General features: G+C 40.2%; 1 protein-coding gene across 1 annotated transcript in view; it reads left to right on the top strand.

Moving 5' to 3' along the window:
- Positions 1-12,507, top strand: part of PJA2 (praja ring finger ubiquitin ligase 2) — a 365,369-nt gene that overhangs the window by 231,805 nt on the left and 121,057 nt on the right. The window contains exon 3 of the mRNA XM_059916871.1: positions 8,533-8,624. The gene's annotated coding sequence lies outside the window, so the exon portion shown is untranslated. The remainder of the gene's footprint in view (positions 1-8,532; positions 8,625-12,507) is intronic.

Here is a 12,507-nt window from a genome sequence, read left to right as displayed (position 1 = left end):
GTTCTTCTTTGTATTTTCTAGCTCCTTGTTAAAATTCTCACTATGTTCATCTATCTTTTCTGTAATTTATTTAGCATTCTTATTACTAATGCTTTGAATTCTTTATCTAGTAAATTGTGTATTTCTGTTTCATTATCTATTTTTCAGGGATTTTCTCTTGCTTTTTCATTTGAGACCATTTCCTCTGTCTCATTTTGCTTAACTTTCTCTGTCTCTATGAATTTAGTGAAACAGTTACCTATTGTGGTCTTGAAGGGATCTCTTTATGTGGGAGCATCCTTGTACCCTTCTTGTTCTCCAGTGCCTTTGGTGGGAGAGCTGGATTTGACTTGAAAACAAGTCACATCTTTCTTCAGGGTTTGCTGGCATCTATCAGTTTGGTAGGAGGTGGGGCTGGAGATGGGCTAGGGCCAGAGCCAAGTGTGAAGCAGGGTTTCCCCACTGCTCAGTGGCCATAACTGCCGTATTGGGTGTGGGGTCTGATCCCAACTTGTTGGAGCAGAAGCTCTGTGGGTCAGGTCCAAGCTGGCTCTGTTCCTTTTAAGTGTATCTTCTCCCCTCTCCCAGCAGCAGCACCCTTGCCCCTGAGGGGAGCATTGTTGGAGCAAGAGGGGTCCATGCAGACTCTTGGCTGGTTAAGAGGTAGGGGCTGTTATGGGCAGCTCCAGACAGAGGTCCAAACTGTCTCTAATGGTCCACCTGTGCAAGTGCCAACAGTGGCTTCCCCCACTCTGCTCAGATACAGCCTCAGGCCTGAGTCTCCTTTGTTCCTCACAACCAGTCACTTCCCCAAGCCTCCATTGCCCCTGCCCCGTTGTGGATCTGCACTGAAGGACATGCAGCCCTGCATAGGCTCTCAGTGTGTATGGGGCAGGGACTGTGCTATCAGAGATCAAGATTACCCCTGATGAACTCCCTGTGTAAGCACCAGCAGTGGCTGTCCCCACCCCCCTCTGACACCTCCCCAGGTCCAAGTCACCTCTGCATCCCATGGCCGAGCTCTATCCACAGTTGTTGCAGCCCTCAGTCCAGTGTTGACCTGTAAGGTGAAGTAAGCAGGGCTGGACCGTTCGCTCGGCTCAGTCTGGGGCTGTCACAGGAAACCTTGCAGCCACTGAAGCACTCTTCAATCTGCCCTCTCTGCCCTGCCTTGAGGGCAAGCCAGGGCAGAGTCCAGGCTTCACACAGCCCTCCTGTTAGTCCCAGCACCCCTCCAACATACCAAGGGGGCTCATCTTCCCTGAGTTGGACCCCAGAAATGTGATGCCCAATATTTGGCTCAAACCATTCACTCCCCAGGGTGGATCTCCTGCTGTGTTATTTCCCTTTTCTTCTGAGTCTCCTCCTAGGGGCACAGGTCCTGACCTGATCACTTCTCTTACCTTCCTATTCCGTGTGGATCTTTCTTACAGCCTTGTTTGTACAGGAGTCTTTCTGCCAGTTTCCAGTTAGATTTCAGTGAGAATTGTTCTATTTTTGAGGTGAATTCCATGTCCTACTCTGCCATCTTCATCAATCTCCTGAAATTGGTCCTGATGAAGTTCATTACTCATTTATTGAAAATTAACTTAGAGCCAAATTGTTCTTGCTCTTCCTGTCTCCTCCAATTCTTTTTGTCACAGGATTGAGGAAAACAGTTAGCCCCCTATAGAGACATAAAGAAAGATAAGTTAGGCAACAATATATTAAATTCCATTTAGTGTTCTTTCCCAAGTTCCATTAGAATCCTCACTTGTCTTGCACCCTGATCCAGTGGTTGGTTGTAGGGTGCATTTCAGTGTTCCCTCAAATGCTGGATTGTATTGTTTTCACTTCCTAGAACAGTACAGACAGTTCTTGTTCATGTCCACAGTGCTTTCCTGGAAATCATGCCATATAGGGACCTGTGGTAACACAGATCACTTTTCCTCATAAGATTAGCATCGTAACTGAGGGTCATATTCCTAAATAAGAGACACAAAAACTTTCCAGGTAATTTGCCATAAAAACAAAGTTTCAACAATGAGATATGTCTATAATATTTAAACAGTAAAAATCATACTCCACATCTTATAAAATGGGCATGGGGCTCCCATCTACATTGATTACACAGTGGGCAAATGTACCTATAGCACTTTTAAAAAAATCAAATTCAGCTATAATATATTTATCATAAATGAATCATCACAGAGTAGAAGGAAGAGTTTAGTGAATGATTTTAAGGATGATTATAAGAAAAAAGATGACAATGACAATGGTGAGGACCTCCCTTGAAAGTGTATTTTCCCTTTAACCTGTCCCAGTGTCTCAACTTATTCAAAGCTGCCTTTGTGGCTGTTTGGAGACAGACCAACACATTGCTGCAAGGATCTTACATCATCTCTTTCCCTGATCTGTTGGCACTGCCAACATGATTTTCTCTTTCTGCTCTGCATAAGAAGATTTGGGTAGAGGAAAGCATGAGGAATGGATTTGAGAGATGTCTTGATAGTAGATTCAGCAGAACTTGGATAAAGACAGGACATGGTAGAGTAAAAATGCCTTCAAAATCTTTACTACTCCTTCCATTAAGAGACTGCTTCTCTCTTTGAACCTCAATAGTCTTAGTGCCTTGCTTGATCAACGTGGCAAAGGTGGCATTCTGAGACTCGTGAGGCTAGATCATAAAAAGTCTTGCAACTTCTTCCTGGGCCTCTTGGAACAATCCTTTTTGTTACTCAGTGACTGTGCTGTGATGAAACCCAAGAAACCCTGCAGGGAGATCCACATGGAGAGGAACAAAGGCCCCCAACCAACAACCCAGCTAAGCTTCCAGCTGCCAGCCAGCAATATCTCACTCAAAGTAATTGAACCATCTTGAGCTACACCAGCTGACATCATGTGGAGCAGAGGAAAACTGACACTGCTGGGTCTTACCCAAATTGCAGATTTGGGAGCAATTAATAAAATAATAATAAATTATTGTTGTTTTATTAAATTTTTTACTGACGTATAGTTGATTTACAACATTGTGTTAGATTCAGGTGTACAGAAAAGTGATTTAGTTATACATATAATTTTTTCCGATTCTTTTCCATTATAGGTTAGTTGAATATAATTCCCTGTGCTATACAGTAAATCCTTGTTGTTTATCTATTTTACATCTAGGGGTGTATATCTGTTAAACCCATACTCCTAATTTATCTGTCCCCCACTCTTTCCCCTTTGGTAACCATAAGTTATTTTCCACGTCTGTGAGTCTGTTTCTGTTTTGTAAATAAGTTCATTTGTATTAATTTTTAGATTCCACATATAAGTGATATCATATAATATTTGTCTTTCTCTGTCTGGCTTACTTCACTCAGTATGATAATCTCTAGGTCAATTCATGTTGCTGCAAATGGCAATATTTCATTCTTTTTTTTTGACCAAGTAATATTCCATTGTATATATATATACCACATCCTCTTTATCCACTCATCTGTTGATGGACACTTAGGTTGTTTCCATGTCTTGGCTATTGTAAAGAGTGCTGCTATGAACATTGGGTGCATGTATTTTTTCGAATTGTAGTTTTCATCTTTTCTGGATATATGCCCAGGAATGATACTGATGGATCATATGGTAACTCTATTTTTAGTTTTTTAAGGAACTTCCATACTGTTCTCCATAGTGGCTATACCAATTTACATTCCCACCAACAGGGTTCCCTTTTCTCCACACCATCTCCAGCATTTATTATTTGTAAACTTTTTGATGATGTCCATTCTGACTGGTGTGAGATGATATCTCATTGTAGTTTTGATTTGCATTTCCCTAATAATTACCGATGTAGAGGGTCTATACCTGTGCTTCTCGGCCATCTGTATGTCTTCTTTGGAGATATGTCTATTGAGGTCTTCTGCCCATTTTTGATTGGGTGGGTTGTTTGGTTCTTTTAGTATTGAGTTGGTTTCAGGGAACTTCCAGATTTTGTACATCTAATCAGTGTACTGCAGAGGTCATTTCTTTTTAATATTTATTTATTTATTTATTTTGGGCTGCGTTGGGTCTTAGTTGCAGCACACGGGATCTTTCGTTGCAGTGCATGGGCTCTTTGTTGCGGTGCACAGGCTTCTCTCTAATAGTGGCGTGTGGGCTCCAGAGCGCATGGGCTCTGTAGTTGCGGCACTCGGGTACTCTAGTTGTAGTGCTTGGGCTCAGTAGTTGTGGCAAGTGGGCTTAGTTGCCCCGCGGCACGTGGGATCTTAGTTCCCTGACCAGGGATTGAACCCATGTCCCCTGCATCCGAAGGCAGATTCTTAACCACTGGACCACCAGGGAAGTCCCCCAGAGGTCATTTTTATGAGAATGTGTGATCCTAAAAATAAGTCTTAAGAGAATTCTTATATTTCAGAGAAATCAATATATATAATCTATAAACAATTATGTATCTATTAAAAGGTGTTGGCTAGAATTATGCCTATATGTAGATTGCATTTAAATGCTCTACTTGGTCATACAATGTAGCATATGTAGGCCTCATTTTTCTCTAAAAGTAGGTAAACTAAGCACATAATTTTTTTTTAACATCTTTATTGGAGTATAATTGCTTTACAATGGTGTGTTAGTTTCTGCTTTATAACAAAGTGAATCAGCTATACATACACTTATATCCCCATATCTCCTCCCTCTTGCATCTCCCTCCCACCCTCCCCATCCCACCCCTCTAGGTGGACACAAAGCACAGAGCTGATCCCCCTGTGCTATGTGGCTGCTTCCTACTAGCTATCTATTTTACATTTGGTAGTGTATATAAGTCCATGCCACTCTCTCACTTCGTCCCAGCTTACCCTTCCCCCTCCCTGTGTCCTCAAGTCCATTCTCTACATCTGTGTCTTTATTCCTGTCCTGCCCCTAGGTTCTTCATAACCATATATTTTTTTTCAGATTCCATATATATGTGTTAGCACACAGTATTTGGTTTTCCCTTTCTGACTTACTTCACTCTGTATGACAGACTCTAGGTCCATCCACCTCACTACAAATAACTCAATTTCGTTTCTTTTATGGCTGAGTAATATTCCATTGTATATATATGCCACATCTTCTTTATCCATTCATCTGTTTATGGACACTTAGGTTGCTTCCATGTCCTGGCTATTGTAAATAGAGCTGCAATGAACATTGTGGTACATGACTCTTTTTGAATTATGGTTTTCTCAGGGTATATGCCCAGTAGTGGGATTGCTGGGTCGTATGGTAGTTCTATTTTTAGTAGTTTAAGGAACCTCCATACTGTTCTCCAAAGTGGCTGTATCAATTTACATTCCCACCAACAGCTAAGCACATAATTTATCACTTTAATCCATAACTTTGGAGATGAACTATTGCTGGAAAAGCATGAGCCTAATGGTTGGGTAGAAGTACAACTTTCACCCTTATTTTTAGCTCATACTGTTAAATAATTTTGGAAAATAACTTCTATCGACTCATTCCTTTTACACTCCATCCATTTTGTTAAGGAGGATTATGGCAACTATTCATGCATCAAAAAGTTTTGAAGACATAACTCATAGCATCTCTTCAGTGAATCAAGAGTCAGTGTATTTTTACAGCACTTAACTTTTCATAGAATGACTTTCACCTTTTCCTGAAACGGTCAAGATAGAAAAAATATTGGAATCTCTTATCTGCTATCCAATCAACTGTAAATATTCTTTGTATGCACTGTGCCTGGCACATCGTAAGAAAGAAAGGAGAAATGAAGGGAGAGAGGCAGGGAGAGCTCCCTTGGAAACCTGCTTTTGCATCACATTAAGAATTAACCTGAGACTGTTCTGCTCAGTCTTTGACTGTGATTTACAAAATGCAAATATACGCTTGTATCTGTAGGATAATATGTCATAGACTGGGGAGATGTCGTTCCAACAGGGGAAACATTGTTTGAAATACTAAGCATGTCTCTTCTCTCACTACCATTAATGATACCTCGGTCAACCACAGAGACCTCATGGCATGACTCTTTTTTTTTTTTTTTTTTAATAAATTTATTTATTTATTTATTTTCGGCTGTGTTGGGTCGTCGTTTCTGTGCGAGGGCTTTCTCTAGTTGCGGCAAGCGGGGGCCACTCTTCATCGCGGTGCGCGGGCCTCTCACTATCGCGGCCTCTCCCGTTGCGGAGCACAGGCTCCAGACGCGCAGGATCAGTAGCTGTGGCTCACGGGCCCAGGTGCTCCGCGGCATGTGGGATCTTCCCAGACCAGGGCTCGAACCCGTGTCCCCTGCACTGGCAGGCAGATTCTCAACCACTGCGCCACCAGGGAAGCCCTGGCATGACTTTTATTAGGGCCATGTCCTATTAGCCATGCCCAAAATCTAGACTTTGCTAGATCCCACTGCTGAAGATATGAAAAAGGAACATAATTTACCATTCTGCAACAGTGATGAACATAGAACTGGGTAGAGTTTGGCTTTAACTTACTAAGTTATAAAGGTTTGGTATATATATATATACATATATATATATATATATATATATATATACATATATATATATATATATGTATATATATATATATTCTGTGCTATATGATATCAGAACAGCTATTATCAGGAGTTGTTATAATAAGCATCATAATAACTACCACTTAGTGAGTGAACACAAATACGAGGCACTTGGCTAAGCTTTTTTTTTTATTATTGTGCTCAATTAATTACAACAGCCCTGCATGGTAGTGTTGTTCTGCCTATTTTGAGGACAGGGAAGTAGAGGTTAAATAACTTTGTAAAGAGTGGATCCAGTTATTTCAACTCCATCAGTCACCAAACCTCCTTCTCATTCCACAATCCTCACACATATTCAGAACCACTATATTCATTGAAACGTTTTTGAGTGGCCACTACCATAAATAGTATTTGGTGTAGAGTACATGTGAGTTCCCAAATTTATTTAGAGAAAACTGCCATTAAAGTTTTCCTGTGGAAGTCCAAGCCCTAGAACTTATTTCTTCTTTCTTTATCAAAGTCAGTTTCATGGATTTATAATTTATGTAAGACTATTCAAGTTGCCTGAATTTGAGGACTCTAAGAGCAAATGTTGGATCTCAGAATTTCAGGACAGGATTGATTAATTCATTCCACACTGACTGTGTAAGCACTGAGTTTGACACTGAGTATACAGAAGTAACGACGTGCAGATAGCCTTGACCTTGATGAGCCCACAGTGATACCTTTCCTTTAAAGTCCAATGAAACAAAATGCAGTAATGTTATGAGGGTGGGGAAAATGTATTAAAGAGAACAAATGACACTAATCATTTGGAGGCCTCTGAATTGCTAGGTCTGGAAATTGTTGAACTGCTAAATTCAATACCAGATTGTCTTGGGGCAGGTAAAAATATTGATCTCTCCCAGGACCGGCACTTAGGCTCCCTCTTTCAAAATAAATATCAAAATATCATTCTATTATGAATTCCCAGACAGAAATGGAAGCTCACTGATGCACTTTAAATTCCATCAAAGGATTAAAAAGGAGAAGAAATATAAGAGAAGCTTTGGACATGGTTGGGTACCCTTAGATATTGTTAATACATCTTAATTCTGCTTGCAAACACTCTTTATATTGAATAACAAGAAGAAATTAAGATGTGGTATAGTGAAGCATGCTTTGCCAGAAGCTGTTTAATCCATAACCTATGACATGGACTTTCTTATCTAATACTTCTTTTTGAAACCTTTCTCCGCTATACCCTTGTATAACTGTAAATACATCATCCTGTTTATTCCTCCTGCTCTATGCTTTCAACTCACGTCTCCTTCAAGTTAAGGAAATAGGCTACCCCTAGAGTAAAAATATTACTGACAACTCCAAAGTGAAGACAGTTCTAATGGGAAATACCTTAGTACCATTTCAGGGGGCTACCGGCTGTTTCTGGCAATCAGTTAGGAACTAGCAGATGTTAAATTGACATATGTTAGGAAATAGCTTTCAGAGACTCATGTTTCAAAACCTATAAAAGAAAAACAGATGATACCACCTTTTTTTGGCTTAAACTAGATAACTAGAAAATCACACCGGATGTGTTAAGATGTTTCCCTTTAGAAATATTTTCTGTTTCCTGAGAAAGAATGAGCAAAAGCAGAAGCGACATATGTGCTCTTCAAAGTGTGCTTTGGTCTTCTTTTGTAAATTTAAATTTCTATTGTGAATAAAATATTTGACCAAAAATAATGGGGCAAAAAAACAATGAATTCAGTATTTTTATAATTGGTATAGATTTTATAAACTGATGAATTATTCAGTTCTTCATAAGGATTAGTTAGTGGGAGATCTAAACAGAATCCTAAGGGAAAACACATCATGGAGAAGCCTGAAATATGAAAAAAAATTGAATGAGATAACTTATTCAATTCAATAAGAATTGAAATGTTAATCTCACTTCCCTGACATTTTTATCTTAAATGATTCATTCTCGCATAGGTAAGGTATTAACACAGAAAACATACTTAGGTTGTTGGCATTTTCACTGTACAGCTTACAATTTGACAAAGACATTTATTGTTTTTGCCTGTTTTGTCATTGCTCTCCTTCAGGTGACAGCACGTCTAATATATATTTGAGGAACCATCCCTTTTCCAAACTCTATGGAGCTGTTCTCCACACCTGGGCTGGCTGGTCTCCAGGGGTGAGTAGTAATCTGAGATTGGCCAATCAGTGGATTCTAATCTCATAGCTGCAACGATTGACTCAGTGTTGGGCACATGGCTCAAGTTAGGCCAGTAAGACACATCCATGGAACTCTTGGTAGGGTCATGAAAAAAAATGGACTTCTCTTCCTATTGGAATTCAGCTTGTTGGATATAATCATTGAGCTCCTAGAAGACATTTTGCCACCATGAAAGAAGGGTCTATTCAAGAATTAAGCCAACACAGAGGAAAGCAAGGGGATGGGGGAGGAGTAGACAGGGGAAAGGAAGAGCGAGAAAGAGGAAGAGAGAAAGAAAGAGAGAGAGGGAGAGACTGAGAGAGACTGAGTCCTGATGGTACCTTTTTAGCCTGTGCATCTAACCTATTCTTGAACTTCTCAATTAGTTAAGCTAATTCCCCCTCTTTGCTTAAGACCAGTTTGCACTGAGTTTCTTTCATTTGCCATCAAGAGAGCATGAAGCTACATGAGAAATCACCTTAGACTGAGGGAATTAGGGACGTTCCATGGAGGAAGTAGTACTGGGCAGGATCTTGAAGGAAGCTAGACTGGAGTAAGCAGAGATGGAGAGAAGGGCATTGCTGAGCGCAGCTGGATGATCCAAGGCATTGGGGTCGATCTGAGAAGGGAGGTTGCTACAGGGTCATAATCTCAGGATCCATGAAGGACTCCACATTGGCTCTTAGTCCCAGTTACCCCATCTAGACCCCAAACATCCTTGTTGACAGCACAGTATTCCATGTGGTGGGATGTACTCTCCTAAAGAGAATGGATGTGCTTTCATGTGAGGAGACACACAGCCTGGAGCCTGCATGAATAGACACTGTGTACAGTAGTAATGGAGACATAAGCAGAGGGACCAGCCTGCGAAGCTGGGAACCCCACATACATGGTCTGAAAATCCTGGCCCAACCAGCATGGGACCTTCAGGACTTCCCTATAAATATATTGGTTGCTCAGGGAGAACTGTGGAAGTCTAGATTGGCTGGAAAAAGGTCACCACCTAGGATGGTGGCTTTATAACATTTTTGAGCAGAGTAAGAAAGATATGTTATATCAGAGCACATATACAAATAAACCAAACAAAATTTACACGATAGGACTTACTTTCACTACTGGTTACGAACCCTGAAATTTTCTGTTCTATTTCATTCTACATTCTATTTCTTTCCTTCTTTTTTTGAATGCTAGTTGAACCCACTAAAGTGATTTCATGGCCCACTTTCAAACTAGCAGTTTTAAAAACACTGACCTAAAAGAGATGTTGGGAAGTACCAGCAGATGTCACTGTAGGTGACCACACCAATGTAACAGCTGCAGCAGGTGACCATGGCAACGGCAGCTCCCTGCCAGGACAGCATCCAATTTAGTGTGTTTATTGTCATTTATTTTTTTATAGGCCATGTAGTAATAAGGTTCTACATTTCAAAAATGTAAAAGGACACACAGGGAAAACTCTCCTTGCCATTCCTGCCTCTCAGCCCTCCTCAAGAGCAATCAATGTTACTAGTTTCTTCTGTCATCTTCCAAAGATATCTTCTGCATATACAAGCATAAACATACATTCTTTTTCCCCTTATTTTACGTGAAGAATAGCATAATTCAGGACTTCCCTGGTGGCGCAGTGGTTAAGAATCCACCTGCCAATGCAGGGGACACGGGTTCCAGCCCTGGTCCAGGAAGATTCCACATGCCGCAGAGCAACTAAGCCCGTGCACCACAACTACTGAGCCTGCACTGTAGAGCCCACGAACCACAACTACTGAAGCCTGCATGCCTAGAGCCCGTGCTCCGCAGCAAGAGAAGCCACTGCAATGAGAAGTCCACGTACCACAACAAAGAGTAGCCCCCGCTCGCTGCAACTAGAGAAAGCCCACGTACAGCAATGAAGACCCAATGCAGCCAAAAATAAAATTAATCAATTAATTAATTTAAAAAAACAGCTCTTAAAAAAAAAGAATAGCATAATTACAACATTGTTCTGTACCTTTCTTATCTCCCCTTAGCATATCTTACTGATTATTCCACCAATACAAAAACAGAAGGCATCCCCATTCTGTTTATGGCTGCATACTATTTCACTATACCTTGTGCCATTATTTATTGAACCAGACACCTACTGACTACGTATTTAGGTTGTTTCCAATATTTTGTTCTTGCAGACACTGATGTACTGAATAATTTTCTGGCTCATCATTTTCCCCATATGAGAATATTGATGCCAATATCCTTAGAAGTGGAATTCCTGAGTAAAAGGGTATATACATTTGTAATTCTGAAAGATATTGTCAAATTGCCTTCCAGAAACTACTTTTCTAATTTGTACTAGTTTTACACTTGCATGTTCTTAAAAATAGTGTTATTTAAGTTTCCCAGTGTTTGCCAATGATTAGGTGAAAAATGATATCTCAATATGGTTTTAATTTACATTTCTTTTATTATGAAAATGACTGATCATTTTTTCTATATACTTAAGAGCCAAGGGTATGTTTCCTGTTACTCTTTTTTCACTTCCTTTACATCCACTTTGAAGAGCAACCATCAGCTGACAAGTAAAGCAAGCACTAGTACTTGGCTTAGCTTGTCTAAATAGCAAGTAACTGTGTATTTATTGAGCAAATACTATATCCTTGAGAGCATTGTGCAAAGTACTGTGAAGTAGAAAAAATGTATCCTAGTTATCATTAATCTGTGTGGAGACAACCTAATTATTTCAGCTGCTTTCATAGCTGATAACACCCTCAAAGTCCAGACAACCCCTAGTCCAATATCAACCACTGGATCAGATGAAATAATCTGCAATCTAAATCCTAAACATACTACACTAGGTGATGGTGATTCAAAGATGAATAAGACAGAGTTTTGAGGGGAAAAAATAAACAAAATATAGCAACCAAATTAAAGCTATCTGTACTGAAAGTTGCTCCTGGTACAACAGAGGATAAAGTTGGGAGTGGCCAGTTCTGCTGGGGTGACAAAGTTCACTGAAGGAGTTGTTGCAGATAAGTCCTCAGAGCCCTTTCTTGAGAGGTCTGCTTGGTTACAAAACCCTTTCCACCTCACCATCCTTGCTTGCTTGAGTTCTCATAACTTATCTGATTTTCTCAACAACTGAATGCTAGCTTTGTTCATTCCTTCAAATTACTTGCCCCATTTGCTTTACATTGGTCACTTATCGTCCTTCTAAGTTGTAACCATCTGAAGGCAAGGATTAGGTCTTACTTATACCCAAGCCTGTGCAACGTAGGCATTCACTAGATACTCTTGAATGGGTGAAAGGAAGGGTGAATGGATGAGTACATTCCTTCCAAAAGGTCCTGTCTAGTGACAATTACCCTACTCACCACATTATTGATCAGCCAAAGCCATTCTTTGCAGGTGCAACACTCTGCAGATGTCAAAGCCAGCCCTGACCCCTGCTCAGAAGCCACTGAGGGACCTATCTCTCTAAGGGTGTCAATTATGGAACAACCCCTGATTATGGAATATTATCAGGACCCTAGATTATCAAATGGCTGTATCTGGGCCAAGGAGGTGTTACAGTTTTTATAATATCTCAAAGAGTTATTTAATTCATAATTTTGGAAAAGACAGGTAAATAATAAAAATGTTTACTGAACTGCCAGCTTAGGTATATGGTTATGTATATATCCCAAATGTTCCCTAGGATTTGTTTATGAAAATAATGAATATGTCTACTATAGGTACAGTCTTGTTAACTAGTAATCTCATTTTACCTGGGAGTTACATGCGTATAATTACATATACAAATTAAAAAAAATAAACCACTAGAACATTTCCTATAGGTGCCTGATCTTCAAAGGGACCACAACCTTGGACCACCAGCTAGAAGGCCCATGAC

Source organism: Balaenoptera ricei, chromosome 3 (genome assembly GCF_028023285.1).
Source record: "Balaenoptera ricei isolate mBalRic1 chromosome 3, mBalRic1.hap2, whole genome shotgun sequence".
Lineage (NCBI taxonomy): Eukaryota > Metazoa > Chordata > Mammalia > Artiodactyla > Balaenopteridae > Balaenoptera > Balaenoptera ricei.
Note: the sequence above shows the minus strand (reverse complement) of the source record. Positions and strands in the feature narration are given on the sequence as shown.